At 43.1% G+C, this 22,739-nt stretch overlaps 16 non-coding genes across 16 annotated transcripts; 2 read left to right on the forward strand and 14 right to left on the reverse strand.

The window, feature by feature from the left end:
• Positions 1 to 1,528: 1,528 nt before the first annotated feature.
• On the reverse strand, positions 1,529 to 1,601 carry Trnav-aac. The gene has a single exon. It is a non-coding gene; the product is annotated as a tRNA-Val (tRNA).
• A 400-nt stretch (positions 1,602 to 2,001) lies between these two features.
• On the reverse strand, positions 2,002 to 2,074 carry Trnav-cac. The gene has a single exon. It is a non-coding gene; the product is annotated as a tRNA-Val (tRNA).
• Positions 2,075 to 2,180: 106 nt separating this feature from the next.
• Trnan-guu lies at positions 2,181 to 2,254 on the forward strand. The gene has a single exon. It is a non-coding gene; the product is annotated as a tRNA-Asn (tRNA).
• Positions 2,255 to 2,769: 515 nt separating this feature from the next.
• Positions 2,770 to 2,842, reverse strand: Trnav-aac. Its single transcript has one exon. It is a non-coding gene; the product is annotated as a tRNA-Val (tRNA).
• A 97-nt stretch (positions 2,843 to 2,939) lies between these two features.
• On the reverse strand, positions 2,940 to 3,012 carry Trnak-cuu. The gene has a single exon. It is a non-coding gene; the product is annotated as a tRNA-Lys (tRNA).
• Positions 3,013 to 3,242: 230 nt separating this feature from the next.
• Trnav-cac lies at positions 3,243 to 3,315 on the reverse strand. The gene has a single exon. It is a non-coding gene; the product is annotated as a tRNA-Val (tRNA).
• A 6,231-nt stretch (positions 3,316 to 9,546) lies between these two features.
• Trnav-aac lies at positions 9,547 to 9,619 on the reverse strand. The gene has a single exon. It is a non-coding gene; the product is annotated as a tRNA-Val (tRNA).
• A 97-nt stretch (positions 9,620 to 9,716) lies between these two features.
• Trnak-cuu lies at positions 9,717 to 9,789 on the reverse strand. Its single transcript has one exon. It is a non-coding gene; the product is annotated as a tRNA-Lys (tRNA).
• Positions 9,790 to 10,019: 230 nt separating this feature from the next.
• Positions 10,020 to 10,092, reverse strand: Trnav-cac. The gene has a single exon. It is a non-coding gene; the product is annotated as a tRNA-Val (tRNA).
• Positions 10,093 to 10,197: 105 nt separating this feature from the next.
• Trnan-guu lies at positions 10,198 to 10,271 on the forward strand. Its single transcript has one exon. It is a non-coding gene; the product is annotated as a tRNA-Asn (tRNA).
• Positions 10,272 to 10,787: 516 nt separating this feature from the next.
• On the reverse strand, positions 10,788 to 10,860 carry Trnav-aac. The gene has a single exon. It is a non-coding gene; the product is annotated as a tRNA-Val (tRNA).
• Positions 10,861 to 10,957: 97 nt separating this feature from the next.
• On the reverse strand, positions 10,958 to 11,030 carry Trnak-cuu. The gene has a single exon. It is a non-coding gene; the product is annotated as a tRNA-Lys (tRNA).
• Positions 11,031 to 11,260: 230 nt separating this feature from the next.
• On the reverse strand, positions 11,261 to 11,333 carry Trnav-cac. The gene has a single exon. It is a non-coding gene; the product is annotated as a tRNA-Val (tRNA).
• Positions 11,334 to 17,568: 6,235 nt separating this feature from the next.
• On the reverse strand, positions 17,569 to 17,641 carry Trnav-aac. The gene has a single exon. It is a non-coding gene; the product is annotated as a tRNA-Val (tRNA).
• A 102-nt stretch (positions 17,642 to 17,743) lies between these two features.
• On the reverse strand, positions 17,744 to 17,816 carry Trnak-cuu. Its single transcript has one exon. It is a non-coding gene; the product is annotated as a tRNA-Lys (tRNA).
• Positions 17,817 to 18,046: 230 nt separating this feature from the next.
• Positions 18,047 to 18,119, reverse strand: Trnav-cac. The gene has a single exon. It is a non-coding gene; the product is annotated as a tRNA-Val (tRNA).
• Positions 18,120 to 22,739: the final 4,620 nt, after the last annotated feature.

The following is a 22,739-nucleotide window of genomic DNA, read 5'->3' on the forward strand; positions in this document are numbered from 1 at the left end:
TTGGGTCCACACCTCAAGAATCTCCTTCAACAAATCATCCAGCCCAGATTTAATGCAACCCATTCATCACATCCATACTTCACCACCGCACTTTCAACCATCACCGATCTACTTAAAGCTGGCATCTTCACATCGTCAACCGTATCCAATCACCGCGCCACCTACAATCACCTGATCGCTAACCTTGGGCAACCAGGGAGAACCGAAGTTGCGAAACCAGACCTCGACTGGGCTTCCATCTGGCGTTGGGTGGCCAAAATGAAAGGAAGAAACGCTGAACTGGTCTGGGATTTCAACCATAATCAGCTCCCTACCAAAATGCGCCTCACAAGCCTCAGACTTCCTAGAAATGACCAATGTCCTCTATGCAATGGTGGCCAAGAAACTGACGACCATCTTATGTTACTCTGTTCTGAGAAAGTCCACATCAGTTTATGGCTTCGAATTCAACTAACGAAACTTGGATGGCAAAAACCACTCAAATCAACAATAAATGGAGACATTGGAAAGGGCCCCAATAAAGAGAAAATACTGGCCCTCATCCAATCCTACATCATCACCGTCTGGACCGCCCGCAGCCAAAACCTCACCCCAGCCATAAACGAAATACAGTCTCTCTGGTCAAGCCTCCTTCTTTCAAAAAATTCTCCCCAGATGTCACCTCCTAATCCTTAAATATTCTTTCTCAAAATTCTCCACAAATTTCGTCTTATCTTTATACAACATTGTTCTCTCATTACAATTATAATTTCTTGGATCCCCCCCAGATGTCGTATTGTTAAATTTTATATTTTTCACCAAAATCATTTGTCCTCTTTCAATTCCGTCTCGAAATTGGTTCTTTTTGTTTTTCTTTGTTATGTTTCTCCTTGGCCACAGCAAGTCACTTATGTCACAAATCACGTAAATGCCCCAAGTATCTGTAAAGCAATTTAAATTTTAATTGTGACAATAAATCGTTTAAATATAAAAAAAAAACCGGAAGGCTGGTGGTTCGATCCCACCCAGGGGCGCATGGTGAATGACTACTGTTGTTTTAATTCAATTTCTTCGCCTCATGACTCCTTTAACCAACTAAAGCGTCCAATGAAGAGCGCACACTCGCGATATGGCTTCTTTAACTGATGACTGTTAAATCTACTGAACATTTGCAGCGTAGGGTGCACGCACATGATGTTCTTCCACTGTTCGGAGCTACTGTTCCAGGTTCAGGTGTAATCTATATAGATTCCCCTCCGGTGTTTATGGAATTCTTCCCCATCCAGAGCAAGTCATTTCTCATTTCCCTAAAACAACAGTCATTGACGTTTGGCTACAGAAGAAGTCTCTTCGGGGTTATAGCACCTTTTTCAACAACCACAGTCATCATTGATTTCCCGCTTTCTGTTGACTTCCTCCGGATACAGCATTACGAATATCTTCACATTGCCATAATGTAGATTTCATTTTCACAAGAAACATGAATGCTTGGCTTTTTCAAAAAACCAAAATGTGCTTTTTTGATAGTCTTTCTAAAAATACATTGTCCTGTTTCCACCCAGGATCGAACTGAGGACCTTCAGCGTGTTAGGCCGACGTGATAACCACTACACTATGGAAACTACAATCCGCTATAGAATTATTCTGGAATGGTTACAAAATTCTAACGATCATCTCCCAACTGCTAACTTTCATCTGCATTTATTTGCAAATATATGACGCCCAACGGGAGGCTCGAACACCCGACCCTGAGATTAAGAGTCTCATGCTCTACCGACTGAGCTAGCCAGGCTTACTATTGCGCTCTATTCCAATGTAATGATCCAAGTCTTATTGACGACATTTTTTCCTTTCCAGGAACCGTGAGATAACTTTTACTATGATTGTTTGGTTGTCTGTGTGTAGTTTCCAGATGTCTACTTGTTATAGTCTAGTTGTCATCAAGATAAGATACATTACAAGTTATTAATTCCATTTCATTTCCTTTTCTCCTGCGATTATTTTTTCCTAACGTTATACTGATGCTTCCACTCAGGATCGAACTGAGGACCTTCAGCGTGTGAAGCCGACGTGATAACCTCTACACTATGGAAGCCCCACAATGTTTCTGCAACATTTTATTAGCGTTGGCCACACTAAAAAAAAGGTAATGTTTGGTTTGCCTGTTGATCTTGACGAGTGTGTCGTTAATCAACCAGCATGCCTCTGTGGCGTAATTGGCTAGCGCGTTCGGCTGTTAACCGGAAGGCTGGTGGTTCGATCCCACCAAGGGGCGCATGGTGAATGACTACTGTTGTTTTAATTCAATTTCTTCGCCTCATGACTCCTTTAACCAACTAAAGCGTCCAATGAAGAGCGCACACTCGCGATATGACTTCTTTAACTGATGACTGTTAAATCTACTGAACATTTGCAGCGTAGGGTGAACGCTCATGATGTTTTTCCTCTGTTCGGAGCTACTGTTCCAGGTTCAGGTGTAATCTATATAGATTCCCCTCCGGTGTTTATGGAATTCTTCCCCATCCAGAGCAAGTCATTTCTCATTTCCCTAAAACAACAGTCATTGACGTTTGGCTACAGAAGAAGTCTCTTCGGGGTTATAGCACCTTTTTCAACAACCACAGTCATCATTGATTTCCCGCTTTCTGTTGACTTCCTCCGGATACAGCATTACGAATATCTTCACATTGCCATAATGTAGATTTCATTTTCACAAGAAACATGAATGCTTGGCTTTTTCAAAAAAACAAAATGTGCTTTTTTGATAGTCTTTCTAAAAATACATTGTCCTGTTTCCACCCAGGATCGAACTGAGGACCTTCAGCGTGTTAGGCCGACGTGATAACCACTACACTATGGAAACTACAATCCACTATAGAATTATTCTGGAATGATTACAAAATTCTAACGATCGTCTCCCAACTTCTAACTTTCATCTGCAATTATTTGCAAATATATGACGCCCAACGGGGGGCTCGAACTCCCGACCCTGAGATTAAGAGTCTCATGCTCTACCGACTGAGCTAGCCAGGCTTACCATTGCGCTCTATTCCAATGTAATGAACCAAGTCTTATTGACGACATTTTTTCCTTTCCAGGAACCGTGAGATAACTTTTACTATGATTGGTTGGTTGTCTGCGTTTAGTTTCCAGATGTCTACTTGTTCTCGTGTAATTGTCATCAAGATAAGATACATTACAAGTTATTAATTCCATTTCATTTCCTTTTCTCCTACGATTATTTTTTCCTAACGTTATACTGATGCTTCCACTCAGGATCGAACTGAGGACCTTCAGCGTGTGAAGCCGACGTGATAACCTCTACACTATGGAAGCACCACAATGTTTCTGCAACATTTATTAGCGTTGGCCACACTAAAAAAAGGTAATGTTTGGTTTGCCTGTCGATCTTGACGAGTGTGTCGTTAATCAACCAGCACGCCTCTGTGGCGCAATTGGCTAGCGCGTTCGGCTGTGACTAGACGTGTCTAACTGAGCTCCCAAGTGTGACATCTTGCTGTGAGTCAAAAAACTATTTGTTCTTTTTTTGTTTCTCTTTTGTTGTATTGTTGCTTGTGTGTCCTGTTTCCCTTGTTGTTTGTTGAGCGCCATTTTGGTTTTGTTCCCTCTTTTTGCAGTTTTCTCCCCGTCCTTTTGTCCCTGTTATTGTGGGTAAAATGGGATCGGAATCCCCAGACGTCTGGCCACGTACTGCCGAAATCTCTTTTGGTAATACTGAAGTGACCAGGCATGAGTTGTACGAATGTTTCGAGCACGACAGTAATGAATCTGATAGCATCTTTGATGCAGTTTCTCGCCTACCAGGACGAGCTATTTGCGTTTTCCGAATTGGGTTCAAGACCGTCAATGACCATATTGAATTTTTGAATAAATTTAGTGCTAAAGAATCAGTAGTCATTAGTGGCAAGGAGGTCAAAATTAGAGTGAGAGATAGGTCAGTTAACCTTGTACGCGTTAGAATTCAACATTTCAAATTCGATGATGACCTAAGCCTGCTAAACAAGAGATTGCGTGAGTATGGAGTGATTTCTCGGATTTTTTGGGACACGTATCAGGATAGATCGCTCCCAAGGTGGAACGGGATAAAGACTGGAATTGTCAACGTGGATATGGAAATCCACAAGAGCATTCCGTCTTATATCACCTTTGGAAGCTACAAGGAACCAATAATGGTGTCTTATGCAGGGCAAATGCACACATGCCGCATGTGTGATTCTCCCACCCATGTCTTAGCTAATTGCCCCAAGCAACCCCGTAGTTTAACCAACCCCAGCACCATTTCAAAAGGCCCCATTGGAACACGTAGCTATAGTAGTGTATTACTAACAAATCGTGGCCCAGTTAGGACAACTGTTAGGAAGCCCCAGGAGACAGGCCCGATTGGTGGCGGGCAAATGCCAATTGCTCCAACTGTTGACGCTGATACATTCCCCGAGTTAGCCCAGAGGCCAACGACGTCGACTGTTGTCGTTCTTGATGGAGCTCCAGAGGATCCGATTTCGAAACCCGATGGAACTGAATCTTCTTCTGACACCGATTCTGACGCTGAAGACACCAACTGTGTAGGTTCGTCTGTTGCGTCCAAATTGGTCAAGAAAAAGAAAATGAAACAGACGAGGGAATTCCGTGACCAACAAAAACAATCAAAAAAGAGGAGTCGTACTGCCTCTTCCTCTGGCTCGGGCGAGGTAGCTAAGGAAATTGAATCTAGTGTAGCTCAGTTGGTTGAACTCGGGTCTCCGACTCGAGAGGTTCCAGTTTCGATACCGGGTGTGGACATTAATTCTTTTCCCGCCCTTTCTGGGGGGAACGATGTTCTACCCGCTCCAATCTCACCTGGAGTACCATCTATTCCATCCACGATAGATCAGATGGATAACGAGGTGGTTGAAGAGATGGATGCAACCGAGGTGGTTTCGATTTCAAATCCTGAGGAAGACATTTCTTTTTCTGGTGGGAGTATTCAGCCAGGACAATGGCCACTTGATAGCCAGGAGGCTAGTCATGTGAGTGAGACTCAGGAGTCCTTGGGCGTCCCCCTCGGCACTCCATCAACCCCCATAGAAGATAAAACTCTCAAAGCAATGGAGGCCGTTAGAAGGAAAAAAGCCCACGATAACAAAACCCAACCCTCTAAACCCAAATTTAAATATTAATCATGACTAACATCGCGACATATAATATCAACAGAATATCGTCACCTGACAAACTTCAAATAATACTCAATTTCTTTTTACATAATAAACTTGATATTATATGTTTGCAAGAAGTAGTATTTCACTCTAGCACCGTATTTACTAAACATTACCAGATACACACAAATCTCGGTCCTAGACAACATGGGACAGCCATCCTAGTACGACACGGGCTGAGCGCCAAAAACATTTTGTTTGAACCGGAGGGGAGGCTGATAGCCATGGAAGTAAAGGGTCTTGCTTTCGTGTGTATTTACGCCCCATCTGGTGACCAAAATAAAAGTTATAGAGATTCTTTCCTCCGGCAAACTATTCCGGCTTATATTGCCCAGTATAAGGCACCAGCAATTATATTGGGAGATTTTAATGCCGTTGACGAGATCGATGACCGTAAAAGCAGCAAGACAACACCACCTAAAATTAGACTAGCATTACTATAACCCCTCCGAGATTTAGTAAAAGCCCTTTCATTAACAGATGTCTGGAGAGAAATTCGGAAAAATGAACCTTGTTGGACGTACAATTGTGCGGCTAGCCAGGCTAGATTGGACCGAATTTATTGCCACCATCACGTAAAATTTTCTGATATCCATTTGCACGACTTACCACTCGGGGATCACAGACCAATCGTAGGGTATATAAACAGCACCACCCCTCCTAGTGTAGTGAGGAATAAGTCAACGAATTTATGGAAACTTAACTCATCAATTCTTGAGGAAGAAGAATATATAAACTTGGTGCATGTCTTTATTGAAGAAATGTCTCAACACCCATCCCGTATTGAAAACGTAGATCATTGGTGGGAGATTATTTTCAAACCTAGCCTCAGGCGATTATCAATGAACTATTGTAAAAAGAGAATCTGTGATCAGAGAGTCAAAAGGAAATTGCTCCAACATCAACTAAAAGAAACCGTGAACAATGTAAATTTCAATCATGCGCGTTACATGGAGTTGAAACGTGAGTTTCTAGCCTGGGAGCGAGAAGCATTGAGGGGATTTGCAATACGTTCACGCGTTCAAAGTATAGCCGAAGAAGAGCCATCTACCTTTCATATGAACAAGTCAACGAGCAATTTCCAGAAGTCTCTGATCACTCAGCTCAAAACTAATGATAACTGTAAAATTACCCAACCTGAGCAGATTAACCAAGAAATAATTGAACACTTTAGTAGAATTTTTCAGAACCAGCCCTCCCCCAATACCCAATTAGCTGGAAAATTTCTAGAAGGGATTAGAGGTACACTTACCCGTACAAAATCCACTAAAAACGATTCGGGTGTATCAGTGGTAGCTCAGTCGTTAAACGCTCAAGCGTTGAATCGAGGAGTACTAGGTTCGATCCCGGAGAGTGACAACTTTCTTATAGATCCGTTCACAGTAGATGAAATTAACAACGCCCTTAAGGCAACTAAAAAGAACAAGGCCCTGGGTACAGATGGCATTCCTTTTGAGTTTTATATAAAATTTTGAGATGTTATTGGTGTTCATTTTCTGGAAATGATGAATTGCGTCCTCGACAAAAGAAAACTCCAGCCGTCGCAGGGAAGGGCAGCTATAAGATTAGTCCCAAAAATCCCAACACCGAGTAAAATCACCGATTACCGACCAATCTCTTTGTTAAATACCGATTACAAGTTAATCGCGTCAGTATTGGCTTTTCGTCTGAGAAAATCTCTTCAAAACTCTCTAGACTCACATCAAAAAGGTGGTGTACCCGGCCGCTATATCTTTGACAGCTTGTGTTTAATCCGAGATGTCATTGATAATACAGGTCGTAAATCAAAAGAGGTATCTTCTCTCAAACCGGTCGCCATTATCGCGTACGATTTAGAGAAAGCATATGACCTTGTCAATCGAGACGTTCTGTGGGAAGTAATGACAGCCATGGGCTATCCCCCCCTCTTTGTTGATTGGTTGAAAACGCTGTACAGTATAACTGAACTATGCCCATTGAACGGTAATGACATAGTCGGTACTGTGGACAATGCACAATCCGTGCGACAGGGGTGCCCTCTGTCAGTCCATCTGTTTGCCCTCTATATTGAACCGCTTTTAGTTTGCTTGTCTAGGGGTATTGACGGAATTGAACACTACGGAAAACGCATCAAAGTTCGTGCATATGTAGATGATCTAGTAGTTTTTGTCTCATCAATGAAAGATGTACGTCGTGCATGCGAGATTATTCTAGAATTTTGTGCCTGGACAAATGCACGTATTAACAAGGGGAAGACAAAATTACTTGGTCTAGGCACTTGGACCTTAAATCAATGTCCACAGGCCGTAGTAGCGCAGACGGTAGCGGCGTCGGCTGGGATTCCTGAGGTTAGGAGTTCGATCCCACGTAGAAGCAATTTCAATCAAACTCATCCTAAACGTACTTGGCCACATGATTGGATAACTCAAGTAGACAACTTGAAAATTCTTGGAATTACTTTTTCTTCTGAAATAAAAACAACAGTAAGAGACAATTGGCAAAGACAGTTCAACATCATACAAAATATTCTTATCACAAACACACACCGTCATTTCACTTTTTATGGTCGCGTCCTATTCATCAAACAACATGTCTTATCACAACTTGTTCATATAGCTCATGTACTCCCTTGCAACAAAACCCAAGCCCTTCTCCTCCAACAAAAATGCAACAAATTTCTTTGGGCACAACGAAGAGAGCACCCACCCCTAAATGTTTTGATCCGCCCCCGACTCCAAGGTGGACTTGGAGTCACCTTACTTTTTCAATTCTTCCAATCCCTTTTCACCCGTCAAATCTTTAAATCTTTAATCCATCCCGAGGCTATTGAGAGAGCTGCAGCCGTTTATTGGTTGGGTCCACACCTCAAGAATCTCCTTCAACAAATCATCCAGCCCAGATTTAATGCAACCCATTCATCACATCCATACTTCACCACCGCACTTTCAACCATCACCGATCTACTTAAAGCTGGCATCTTCACATCGTCAACCGTATCCAATCACCGCGCCACCTACAATCACCTGATCGCTAACCTTGGGCAACCAGGGAGAACCGAAGTTGGAAAACCGGACCTCGACTGGGCTTCCATCTGGCGTTGGGTGGCCAAAATGAAAGGAAGAAACGCTGAACTGGTCTGGGATTTCAACCATAATCAGCTCCCTACCAAAATGCGCCTCACAAGCCTCAGACTTTCTAGAAATGACCAATGTCCTCTATGCAATGGCGGCCAAGAAACTGACGACCATCTTATGTTACTATGTTCTGAGAAAGTTCACATAAGTTTATGGCTCCGAATTCAACTAACGAAACTTGGATGTCAAAAACCACTCAAATCAACAATAAATGGAGACATTGGAAATGGCCCCAATAAAGAGAAAATATTGGCACTCATCCAATCCTACATCATCACCGTCTGGACCGCCCGCAGCCAAAACCTCACCCCAGCCATCAATGAAATACAGTCTCTCTGGTCAAGCCTCCTTCATTCAAAAAATTCTCCCCAGATGTCACCTTCTAATCCATAAATATTCCCTCTCAAAATTCTCAACAGATTTCTTCTTATCTTTATACAAAATTGTTCTCTCATTACAATTAATATTTCTTGGATCCCCCCCAGATGTCGTATTGTTAAATTTCATATTCTTCACCAAAATCATGTGTCCTCTCTCATTTCCGTCTCGAAATGTTTCTTTTTCTTTGTTATGTTTCTCCTTGGCCACAGCAAGTCACTTATGTCACAAATCTCGTAAATGCCTCAAGTATCTGTAAAGCAATTTAAATTTTAATCGTGACAATAAATCGTTTAAATATAAAAAAAAAAACCCGGAAGGCTGGTGGTTCGATCCCACCCAGGGGCGCATGGTGAATGACTACTGTTGTTTTAATTCAATTTCTTCGCCTCATGACTCCTTTAACCAACTAAAGCGTCCAATGAAGAGCGCACACTCGCGATATGGCTTCTTTAACTGATGACTGTTAAATCTACTGAACATTTGCAGCGTAGGGTGCACGCACATGATGTTCTTCCACTGTTCGGAGCTACTGTTCCAGGTTCAGGTGTAATCTATATAGATTCCCCTCCGGTGTTTATGGAATTCTTCCCCATCCAGAGCAAGTCATTTCTCATTTCCCTAAAACAACAGTCATTGACGTTTGGCTACAGAAGAAGTCTCTTCGGGGTTATAGCAGCTTTTTCAACAACCACAGTCATCATTGATTTCCCGCTTTCTGTTGACTTCCTCCGGATACAGCATTGCGAATATCTTCACATTGTCATAATGTAGATTTCATTTTCACAAGAAACATGAATGCTTGGCTTTTTCAAAAAACCAAAATGTGCTTTTTTGATAGTCTTTCTAAAAATACATTGTCCTGTTTCCACCCAGGATCGAACTGAGGACCTTCAGCGTGTTAGGCCGACGTGTTAACCACTACACTATGGAAACTACAATCCGCTATAGAATTATTCTGGAATGATTACAAAATTCTAACGATCGTCTCCCAACTTCTAACTTTCATCTGCATTTATTTGCAAATATATGACGCCCAACGGGGGGCTCGAACCCCCGACCCTGAGATTAAGAGTCTCATGCTCTACCGACTGAGCTAGCCAGGCTTACTATTGCGCTCTATTCCAATGTAATGAACCAAGTCTTATTGACGACATTTTTTCCTTTCCAGGAACCGTGAGATAACTTTTACTATGATTGGTTGGTTGTCTGTGTGTAGTTTCCAGATGTCTACTTGTTCTAGTCTAATTGTCATAAAGATAAGATACATTACAAGTTATTAATTCCATTTCATTTCCTTTTCTCCTACGATTATTTTTTCCTAACGTTAAACTGATGCTTCCACTCAGGATCGAACTGAGGACCTTCAGCGTGTGAAGCCGACGTGATAACCTCTACACTATGGAAGCCCCACAATGTTTCTGCAACATTTTATTAGCGTTGGCCACACTAAAAAAAGGTAATGTTTGGTTTGCCTGTTGATCTTGACGAGTGTGTCGTTAATCAACCAGCATGCCTCTGTGGCGTAATTGGCTAGCGCGTTCGGCTGTTAACCGGAAGGCTGGTGGTTCGATCCCACCCAGGGGCGCATGGTGAATGACTACTGTTGTTTTAATTCAATTTCTTCGCCTCATGACTCCTTTTAACCAACTAAAGCGTCCAATGAAGAGCGCACACTCGCGATATGTCTTCTTAAACTGATGACTGTTAAATCTACTGAACATTTGCAGCGTAGGGTGCACGCACATGATGTTCTTCCACTGTTCGGAGCTACTGTTCCAGGTTCAGGTGTAATCTATATAGATTCCCCTCCGGTGTTTATGGAATTCTTCCCCATCCAGAGCAAGTCATTTCTCATTTCCCTAAAACAACAGTCATTGACGTTTGGCTACAGAAGAAGTCTCTTCGGGGTTATAGCACCTTTTTCAACAACCACAGTCATCATTGATTTCCCGCTTTCTGTTGACTTCCTCCGGATACAGCATTGCGAATATCTTCACATTGTCATAATGTAGATTTCATTTTCACAAGAAACATGAATGCTTGGCTTTTTCAAAAAACCAAAATGTGCTTTTTTGATAGTCTTTCTAAAAATACATTGTCCTGTTTCCACCCAGGATCGAACTGAGGACCTTCAGCGTGTTAGGCCGACGTGATAACCACTACACTATGGAAACTACAATCCGCTATAGAATTATTCTGGAATGATTACAAAATTCTAACGATCGTCTCCCAACTTCTAACTTTCATTTGCATTTATTTGCAAATATATGACGCCCAACGGGGGGATCGAACCCCCGACCCTGAGATTAAGAGTCTCATGCTTTACCGACTGAGCTAGCCAGGCTTACTATTGCGCTCTATTCCAATGTAATGAACCAAGTCTTATTGACGACATTTTTTCCTTTCCAGGAACCGTGAAATAACTTTTACTATGATTGGTTGGTTGTCTGTGTGTAGTTTCCAGATGTCTACTTGTTCTAGTCTAGTTGTCATCAAGATAAGATACATTACAATTTATTAATTCCATTTCATTTCCTTTTCTCCTACAATTACTTTTTCCTAAAGTTATACTGATGCTTCCACTCAGGATCGAACTGAGGACCTTCAGCGTGTGAAGCCGACGTGATAACCTCCACACTATGGAAGCCCCACAATGTTTCTGCAACATTTTATTAGCGTTGGCCACACTAAACAAATGTAATTTTTGGTTTGCCTGTTGAACTTGACGAGTGTGTCGTTAACCAATCAGCATGCCTCTGTGGCGCAATTGGCTAGCGCGTTCGGCTGTGACTAGACATGTCTAACTGATCTCCCAAGTATGACATCTTGCTGTGAGTCAAAATACTATTTGTTCTTTTTTTTGTTCTCTTTATTGTATTGTTGCTTGTCTTTCGTGTTTCTCTTGTTGTTTGTTAAGCGCCATTTTGCTTTTTGTTCCATTTTTTGGTATTGTTTCTTTTTCCGTCTCCTTGCCCCTTTATTGTGGGTAAAATGGGAACGGAATCCCCAGACGTCTGGCCACGTACTGCCGAAATCTCTTTTGGTAATACTGAAGTGACCAGGCATGAATTCTACGAATGTTTCGAGCAGGGTAGTAACGCTGATTGCATCTTTGATGCAGTTTGTCGCCTACCAGGACGAGCTTTTTGTGTTTTCCGAATTGGGTTCAAGACCGTCAAAGACCACGTTGAATTCTTGGATAAATTAAGTGCTAAAGAGTCTGTTGTTATTAGTGGCAAGGAGGTCCGAATTAGAGTTAGAGATAGGTCAGTTAACCTTGTACGCGTTAGAATTCAACATTTCAAATTCGATGATGATCTTAGCCTGCTCAACAAGAGATTGCGTGAGTATGGAGTGATTTCTCGGATTTTTTGGGACACGTACCAAGATAGATCGCTTCCAAGGTGGAACGGGATAAAGACTGGAGTTGTCAATGTGGATATGGAAATCCACAAGAGCATCCCGTCTTATATCACCTTTGGAAGCTACAAGGAACCAATAATGGTGTCTTATGCAGGGCAAATGCAGACATGCCGTATTTGTGATTCTCCCACCCATGTTTTAGCTAATTGCCCCAAGCAACCCCGTAGTTTAACCACTCCCAGCACCATTTCAAAAGGCCCCATTGGAACACGTAACTATAGTAGTGTACTAACAAATCGTGGGCCAGTTAGGACAACTGTTAGGAAGCCCCAGGAGACAGACCCGATTGATGGCGGGAAAATGCCAATTTCTCCAACTGTTGACGCTGATTCATTCCCTGAGTTAGCCCAGAGGCCAACGACGTCGACTGTTGTCGTTCTTGATGGAGCTCCAGAAGATCCAATTTCGAAACCCGATGGAACTGAATCTTCTTCTGACACCGATTCTGACGCTGAAGACACTTACTGTGTATGTTCATCTGTTGCGTCCAAATCGGTTAAGAAAAAGAAAATTAAACATACGAGAGAATTCCGTGACCAACAAAAACAATAAAAAAAGAGGAGTCGTACTGCCTCTTCCTATGGCTCGGGCGAGGTAGCTGAGGAAATTGAATCTGGTGTAGCTTAGTTGGTTGAACTCAATTCTCCGACTCGAGAGGTTCCAGTTTCGATACCGGGTGTGGACATTAATTTTTTTCCCGCCCTTTCTGGGGGGAACGATGTTCCACCCGCCCCAATCTCACCTGGAGTACCATCTATTCCATCCACGATAGATCAGATGAATAACGAGGTGGTTGAAGAGATGGATGCAACCGAGGTGGTTTCGATTTCAAATCCTGAGGAAGACATTTCCTTTTCTGGTGGGAGTATTTAGCCAGGACAACGCCCACTTGATAGCCAGGAGGCTTTTCATGTGAGTGAGACTCAGGAGTCCTTGGGCGTCCCCCTCGGCACTCCATCAACCCCATAGAAGATAAAACTCTCAAAGCAATGGAGGCCGTTAGAAGAAAAAAAGCGCACGATAACAAGACCCAACCCTCTAAACCCAAATTTAAATATTAATCATGACTAACATCGCGACATATAATATCAACAGAATATCGTCACCTGACAAACTTCAAATAATACTCAATTTTTTTTACATCATAAACTTGATATAATATGTTTGCAAGAAGTAGTATTTCACTCTAGCACCGTATTTACTAAACATTACCAGATGCACAAAAATCTCGGTCCTAGACAACATGGGACAGCCATCCTAGTACGACACGGGCTGAGCGCCAAAAACATTTTGTTTGAACCGGAGGGGAGGCTGATAGCCATGGAAGTAAAGGGTCTTGCTTTCATGTGTATTTACGCCCCATCTGGTGACCAAAATAAAAGTTATAGAGATTCTTTCCTCCGGCAAACTATTCCGGCTTATGTTGCCCAGTATAAGGCACCAGCAATTATATTGGGAGATTTTAATGCCGTTGACGAGATCGATGACCGTAAAAGTAGCAAGACAACACCACCTAAAATTAGACTAGCATTACTAGCACCCCTCCGAGATTTAGTAAAAGCCCTTTAATTAACAGATGTCTGGAGACAAATTCGGAAAAATGAACCTTGTTGGACGTACAATTGTGCGGCTAGCCAGGCTAGATTAGACAGAATTTATTGCCACGTTCACGTAAAATTTTCTGATATCCATTTGCACGACTTACCACTCGGGGATCACAGACCAATCGTAAGGTATATAAACATTACCACCCCTCCTAGTGTAGTGAGAAACAAGTCAAGGAATTTATGGAAACTTAACTCATCAATTCTTGAGGAAGAAGAATATATAAACTTGGTGCATGTCTTTATTGAAGAAATGTCTCAACACCCATCCCGTATTGAAAACGTAGACCATTGGTGGGAGATTATTTTCAAACCTAGCCTCAGGCGATTATCAATGAACTATTGTAAAAAGAGAATCTGTGATCAGAGAGTCAAAAGGAAACTTCTCCAACTTCAACTAAAAGAAACCATGAACAATGTAAATTTCAATCATGCGCGTTACATGGAGTTGAAACGTGAGTTTCTAGCCTGGGAGCGAGAAGCATTGAGGGGATTTGCAATACGTTCACGCGTTCAAAGTATAGCCGAAGAAGAGCCATCTACCTTTCATATGAACAAGTCAACGAGCAATTTCCAGAAGTCTCTGATCACTCAGCTCAAAACTAATGATAACTGTAAAATTACCCAACCTGAGCAGATTAACCAAGAAATAATGGAACACTTTAGTAGAATTTTTCAGAAGCAGCCCTCCCCCAATACCCAATTAGCTGGAAAATTTCTAGAAGGGATTAGAGGTACACTTACCCGTACAAAACCCACTAAAAACGATTCGGGTGTATCAGTGGTAGCTCAGTCGTTAAAAGCTCAAGCGTTGAATCGAGGAGTACTAGGTTCGATCCCGGAGAGTGACAACTTTCTTGTAGATCCGTTCACAGTAGATGAAATTAACAACGCCCTTAAGGCAACTAAAAAGAACAAGGCCCCGGGTACAGATGGCATTCCTTTTGAGTTTTATATAAAATTTTGGGATGTTATTGGTGTTCATTTTCTGGAAATGATGAATTGCGTCCTCGAAAAAAGAAAACTCCAGCCGTCGCAGGGAAGGGCAGCTATAAGATTAGTCCCAAAAATCCCAACACCTAGTAAAATCACCGATTACCGACCAATCTCTTTGTTAAATACCGATTACAAGTTAATCGCGTCAGTATTGGCTTTTCGTCTGAGAAAATCTCTTCAAAACTCTCTAGACTCACATCAAAAAGGTGGTGTACCCGGCCGCTATATCTTTGACAGCTTGTGTTTAATCCGAGATGTCATTGATAATACAGGTCGTAAATCTAAAGAGGTATCTTCTCTCAAACCGGCCGCCATTATCGCGTACGATTTAGAGAAAGCATATGACCTTGTCAATCGAGACGTTCTGTGGGAAGTAATGACAGCCATGGGCTATCCCCCCCTCTTTGTTGATTGGTTGAAAACGCTGTACAGTATAACTGAACTATGCCCATTGAACGGTAATGACATAGTCGGTACTGTGGACAATGCACAATCCGTGCGACAGGGGTGCCCTCTGTCAGTCCATCTGTTTGCCCTCTATATTGAACCGCTTTTAGTTTGCTTGTCTAGGGGTATTGACGGAATTGAACACTACGGAAAACGCATCAAAGTTCGTGCATATGTAGATGATCTAGTAGTTTTTGTCTCATCAATGAAAGATGTATGTCGTGCATGCGAGATTATTCTAGAATTTTGTGCCTGGACAAATGCACGTATTAACAAGGGGAAGACAAAATTACTTGGTCTAGGCACTTGGACCTTAAATCAATGTCCACAGGCCGTAGTAGCGCAGACGGTAGCGGCGTCGACTGGGATTTCCTGAGGTTAGGAGTTCTATCCCACGTAGAAGCAATTTCAATCAAACTCATCCTAAACGTACTTGGCCACATGATTGGATAACTCAAGTAGACAACTTGAAAATTCTTGGAATTACTTTTTCTTCTGAAATAAAAACAACAGTAAGAGACAATTGGCAAAGACAGTTCAACATCATACAAAATATTCTTATCACAAACACACACCGTCATTTCACTTTTTATGGTCGCGTCCTATTCATCAAACAACATGTCTTATCACAACTTGTTCATATAGCTCATGTACTCCCTTGCAACAAAACCCAAGCCCTTCTCCTCCAACAAAAATGCAACAAATTTCTTTGGGCACAACGAAGAGAGCACCCACCCCTAAATGTTTTGATCCGCCCCCGACTCCAAGGTGGACTTGGAGTCACCTTACTTTTTCAATTCTTCCAATCCCTTTTCACCCGTCAAATCTTTAAATCTTTAATCCATCCCGAGGCTATTGAGAGAGCTGCAGCCGTTTATTGGTTGGGTCCACACCTCAAGAATCTCCTTCAACAAATCATCCAGCCCAGATTTAATGCAACCTATTCATCACATCCATACTTCACCACCGCACTTTCAACCATCACCGATCTACTTAAAGCTGGCATCTTCACATCGTCAACCGTATCCAATCACCGCGCCACCTACAATCACCTGATCGCTAACCTTGGGCAACCAGGGAGAACCAAAGTTGCGAAACCAGACCTCGACTGGGCTTCCATCTGGCGTTGGGTGGCCAAAATGAAAGGAAGAAACGCTGAACTGGTCTGGGATTTCAACCATAATCAGCTCCCTACCAATATGCGCCTCACAAGCCTCAGACTTTCAAGAAATGACCAAAGTCCTCTATGCAATGGCGGCCAAGAAACTGACGACCATCTTATGTTACTATGTTCTGAGAAAGTTCACATCAGTTTATGGCTCCGAATTCAACTAACGAAACTTGGATGTCAAAAACCACTAAAATCAACAATCAATGGGGACGTTGGAAATGGCCCAAATAAAGAGAATATACTGGCACTCATCCAATCCTACATCATAACCGTCTGGACCGCCCGCAGCCAAAACCTCACCCCAGCAATCAATGAAATACAATTTCTCTGGTCAAGCCTCCTTCATTCAAAAAATTCTCCCCAGATGTCACCTTCTAATCCATAAATATTCCCTCTCAAAATTCTCAACAGATTTCTTCTTATCTTTATACAACATTGTTCTCTCATTACAGTTATTTCTTGGATCCCCCCCCCCAGATGTCGTATTGTTAAATTTCACATTTTTCACCAAAATCATTTGTCCTCTTTCATTTCCGTCTCGAAATGTTTATTTTTCTTTGTAATGTTTCTCCTTGGCCACAGCAAGTCACTTATGTCACAAATCTCGTAAATGCCCCAAGTATCTGTAAAGCAATTTAAATTTTAATCGTGACAATAAATCGTTTAAATATTTAAAAAAAAAAAAAAAAAAACGGAAGGCTGGTGGTTCGATCCCACCCAGGGGCGCATGGTGAATGACTACTGTTGTTTTAATTCAATTTCTTCGCCTCATGACTCCTTTAACCAACTAAAGCGTCCAATGAAGAGCGCACACTCGCGATATGGCTTCTTTAACTGATGACTGTTAAATCTACTGAACATTTGCAGCGTAGGGTGCACGCACATGATGTTCTTCCACTGTTCGGAGCTACTGTTCCAGGTTCAGGTGTAATCTATATAGATTCCCCTCCGGTGTTTATGGAATTCTTCCCCATCCAGAGCAAGTCATTTCTCATTTCCCTAAAACAACAGTCATTGACGTTTGGCTACAGAAGAAGTCTCTTCGGGGTTATAGCACCTTTTTCAACAACCACAGTCATCATTGATTTCCCGCTTTCTGTTGACTTCCTCCGGATACAGCATTGCGAATATCTTCACATTGTCATAATGTAGATTTCATTTTCACAAGAAACATGAATGCTTGGCTTTTTCAAAAAACCAAAATGTGCTTTTTTGATAGTCTTTCTAAAAATACATTGTCCTGTTTCCACCCAGGATCGAACTGAGGATCTTCAGCGTGTTAGGCCGACGTGATAACCACTACACTATGGAAACTACAATCCGTTATAGAATTATTCTGGAATGATTACAAAATTCTAACGATCGTCTCCCAACTTTTAACTTTCATCTGCATTTATTTGCAAATATATGACATGACGCCCAACGGGGGGCTCGAACCCCCGACCCTGAGATTAAGAGTCTCATGCTCTACCGACTGAGCTAGCCAGGCTTACTATTGCGCTCTATTCCAATGTAATGAACCAAGTCTTATTGACGACATTTTTTCCTTTCCAGGAACCGTGAGATAACTTTAACTATGATTGGTTGGTTGTCTGTGTGTAGTTTCCAGATGTCTACTTGTTCTAGTTTAGTTGTCATCAAGATAAGATACATTAAAAGTTATTAATTCCATTTCATTTCCTTTTCTACTACGATTATTTTTTCCTAACGTTATACTGATGCTTCCACTCAGGATCGAACTGAGGACCTTCAGCGTGTGAAGCCGACGTGATAACCTCTACACTATGGATGCCCCACAATGTTTCTGCAACATTTTATTAGCGTTGGCCACACTAAAAAATGTAATGTTTGGTTTGCCTGTTGAACTGGACGAGTGTGTCGTTAACCAATCACCATGCCTCTGTGGCGCAATTGGCTAGCGCGTTCGGCTGTGACTAGACGTGTCTAACTGATCTCCCGAGTGTGACATTTTGCTGTGAGTCAAAAAACTATTTGTTCTTTTTTTTGTTCTCTTTATTGTATTGTTGCTTGTCTTTCGTGTTTCTCTTGTTGTTTGTTAAGCGCCATTTTGCTTTTTGTTCCATTTTTTTTTGTATTGTTTCTTTTTCCGTCTCCTTGCCCCTTTGTTGTGGGTAAAATGGGAACGGAATCCCCAGACGTCTGGCCACGTACTGCCGAAATCTCTTTTGGTAATACTGAAGTGACCAGGCATGAATTCTACGAATGTTTCGAGCAGGGTAGTAACGAATCTGATTGCATCTTTGATGCAGTTTGTCGCCTACCAGGACGAGCTTTTTGTGTTTTCCGAATTGGGTTCAAGACCGTCAATGACCACATTGAATTCTTGGATAAATTTAGTGCTAAAGAGTCTGTTGTTATTAGTGGCAAAGAGGTCCGAATTAGAGTTAGAGATAGGTCAGTTAACCTTGTACGCGTTAGAATCCAACATTTCAAATTCGATGATGACCTTAGCCTGCTCAACAAGAGATTGCGTGAGTATGGAGTGATTTCTCGGATTTTTTGGGACACGTACCAAGATAGATCGCTTCCAAGGTGGAACGGGATAAAGACTGGAGTTGTCAATGTGGATATGGAAATCCACAAGAGCATCCCGTCTTATATCACCTTTGGAAGCTACAAGGAACCAATAATGGTGTCTTATGCAGGGCAAATGCAGACATGCCGCATGTGTGATTCTCCCACCCATGTTTTAGCTAATTGCCCCAAGCAACCCCGTAGTTTAACCACTCCCAGCAGCATTTCAAAAGGCCACATTGGAACACGTAGCTATAGTAGTGTACTAACAAATCGTGGGTCAGTTAGGACAACTGCTAGGAAGCCCCAGGAGACAGACCCGATTGGTGGCGGGAAAATGCCAATTGCTCCAACTGTTGACGCTGATTCATTCCCTGAGTTAGCCCAGAGGCCAATAACGTCGACTGTTGTCGTTCTTGATGGAGCTCCAGAAGATCCAATTTCGAGACCCGATGGAACTGAATCTTCTTCTGATACCGATTCTGACGCTAAAGACACTAACTGTGTAGGTTCGTCTGTTGCGTCCAAATCGGTTAAGAAAAAGAAAATTAAACATACGAGAGAATTCCGTGACCAACAAAAACAATCAAAAAAGAGGAGTCGTACTGCCTCTTCCTCTGGCTCGGGCGAGGTAGCTGAAGAAATTGCATCTGGTGTAGCTCAGTTGGTTGAACTCGGGTATCCGACTCGAGAGGTTCCAGTTTCGATACCGGGTATGGACATTAATTCTTTTCCCGCCCTTACTGGGGGGAACGATGTTCCACCCGCTCCAATCTCACCTGGAGTACCATCTATTCCATCCACGATAGATCAGATGGATAACAACGTGTTTGAAGAGATGGATGCAACCGATGTGGTTTCGATTTCAAATCCTGATGAAGACATTTTTTTTTCTGGTGGGAGTATTCAGCCAGGACAACGCCCACTTGATAGCCAGGAGGCTAGTCATGTGAGTGAGACTCAGGAGTCCTTGGGCGTCCCCCTCGGCACTCCATCAACCCCCATAGAAGATAAAACTCTCAAAGCAATGGAGGCCGTTAGAAGGAAAAAAGCCCACGATAACCCACGATAAGTAAGTCGTCTGCGTTTGCGCCCTGGTGGCTGCATGCAATCTGGGCTCCCGTTTTCTTGTGTAATTATCGTGTCTGTGTGATTCTTGTCGTTGCTACTTTTGGCGATTTCAATCAATCAACTCGAGTGCTACAGTTTAACGTCCTTACTGTGTATTTTTTCCTCCGATTATGTGTTTAATCAAGTCAGTTAGGGCTTGTGTGTACAGTCGTGACAAGCTCATCTCCCTCTTGGCGTCGCCACTTGTGGCGGCAAGACTTCACTATCGTGATCTTATCACCGTAAGCGGCCTCGGCCTCGCTGGCCATCGTAGGTGGCGGGGCTGTAGAGGAGGGGCTGATGCAAAGAGATCACGGCTGTTCAAATGCTGGCCACAGTTTGGGCTTGTGAATGCTCGCTCAGTCGTTAACAAGTGTGCGATGGTCCATGATCTTATTGTCTCTTCACAACTTGACTTGCTCGCAATTACGGAAACCTGGCTCTCTTCGCTGAACGGAGTCACCTGTCTCGAAGCTTGTTCCCCTGAGGGTTACTCCTCGACTCATGTTCCAAGGATGGGTAGGCGAGGTGGGGGTGTGGCGCTTATTTACAAGGACACCATACAGATTCACCCGCATCCGGCTGGTTCTTTCTCAACATTCGAACTACTGGACATCACCGTCACGGTTAAATCGGTTGCCACCCGCCTTGTGATCATCTACAGGCCTCCGGCTCGGAATAAGATCCAGTTTCTGCATGAATTCTCAGCGCTTCTTGAATCAATCGGCTCTTCGTCTTCGGGCAATCTCCTGATTGCTGGCGACTTCAATCTCCATGTCGACAGGCCAGATTCTGTGGAGCTAGAGTTCTTGTGTCTCATGGACTCCTTTCATTTGGTTCAGCACGTCTCTGCCCCAACGCATGTGAGTGGTCATCTTCTTGACCTGGTGTTCTCAAGAGCGACGAAACAAATTGTCACTTCGACGTGGGTCTCCGACATTTTCAGTGACCATTTCGTGGTTCACTGCTCACTACGACTTGCCAGACCTCAGCAGCCGACTAAGAAGGTGACCTTTCGGCCTTTCAAGTCCATCGTGATCGATGATTTCGCGGAGGATCTGGCGTCTCTGCCACTTCTTACGTGTCCAGCATCTACATCGGAGGGCTTATTGAAACAGTATAATGATGGGGTTCGGTCTACTCTGAACAAACACGCACCTCTTCAAACGAAGGTTTTCGTCACGTCCGTCATCTCCTTGGCTGAACGAAGACATCAAGGTCGCCAGGCGCACTCGTCGTATGGCGGAGCGACGATGGAGGAAGAATCCGATTGTTGTGCATCGCCAACTACTGAGCTCTGCGAGGAATCGGCTCTGTGACCTGATGGAGAGCGCCAAAAGTTCTCACCTGAAGGGACTAATCGCTGAATGCGGTTCTGATCAGAGGGCGCTTTTTCGGCTGGTGAATGGCTTCCTGTCAAGATCGAAGGCACTTAGGCTACCTCAGCACAGTTCAAAACGGGATCTGCTGAATCAGTTCTCATCGTTCTTTCTCAACAAGACCATGGAAATCAGAAGTCAACTTGATCTTGCTCCGGTTGAAGCCGAATCTAGTCCGGAAACAACGTCTCCTGTTCCGCTGTTCGACTCGTTTGTTCCTGTTGGTGTCTCTGACATTACAGAGAGAATTCTTTCTTCTTCCAACAAATCATGCTCCCTCGACCCAATTCCAACTCATGTTTTGAAAAGTGTTGTATCTGTACTCGCCCCAGCAATTACTTGTATTGTGAATGAGTCATTGATGAGTGGTATATTTCCTGATACCTTTAAGATGGCTAATGTCACTCCACTCTTGAAAAAGCCCTCTTTGTGCCCAGAACAACTTTCCAACTACAGACCTGTCTCTAATCTGTCTTACTTATCTAAGCTTACGGAGCGTGTGGTAGTTGATCAGTTTGTATCTCACCTAAACAGAAATAATTTGTATGTCCCTGTTCAATCTGCCTATAGGGCGTTTCATTCTTGTGAAACTTCTCTTATACGTGTTTTAAACGACTTACTTATCTCTGTTGACGAGGGTATGGGGTCTGTTCTTCTTCTGCTGGACTTGAGTGCTGCCTTCGACACTGTAGACCATGAAATTCTCATTCAGAGGCTCTGTGATCGTTATGGTGTCTCGGGTAGGGCTCTGAATTGGTTCGAGTCGTATTTGAGTGGTCGGAGTCAATCGGTGACTGTTGGTGATGTTGCGTCTGACTCTAGTGCCGTCGTAATGGGTTTGCCACAAGGCTCAGTTCTGGGTCCGACTCTGTTTTCTACCTATTCTGGCCCAATATATCACATCTCAGTGCGTCACGGGATCAACTCGCAGCTCTACGTGGATGACACGGACTTCTATGCAAAGTTCGAGCTTGACCCTGAGCATTTGAACCAGAAAGAAACATACGGGCGACTGGCGGGCTGTGTGAACGAGACGAGGGCTTGGATGAAGAGGAACAAGCTTAAGTTTAACGACGACAAGTCTGAGCTCCTGCTGGTCTACTCATCAAGAAAGCGCTGTCAACCTTCTCCGTTGCCTCTTCAAGTTGGCGAGAGCAGCTTGACCCCTCGTGCCTTAGTCAAGAACCTGGGCGTCGTCATTGATAAGCATCTCTCAATGGAGGAGCAAGTTCAGAGCCTGTGCAAGAAAGCTAATTTCCACATCTGGAGCATCGGCCGAATTCGCAGATTCCTGAACGACGCTACCACTGAGAAGCTTATGCATGCTTTTGTTTTCTCCACCATCGACAGCTGCAACTCTCTTTTGTATGGACTCCCCGACAAGCTCC

The sequence above is a fragment of the Daphnia pulicaria genome, chromosome 1 (genome assembly GCF_021234035.1).
Source record: "Daphnia pulicaria isolate SC F1-1A chromosome 1, SC_F0-13Bv2, whole genome shotgun sequence".
Taxonomy (NCBI): Eukaryota; Metazoa; Arthropoda; class Branchiopoda; order Diplostraca; family Daphniidae; genus Daphnia; species Daphnia pulicaria.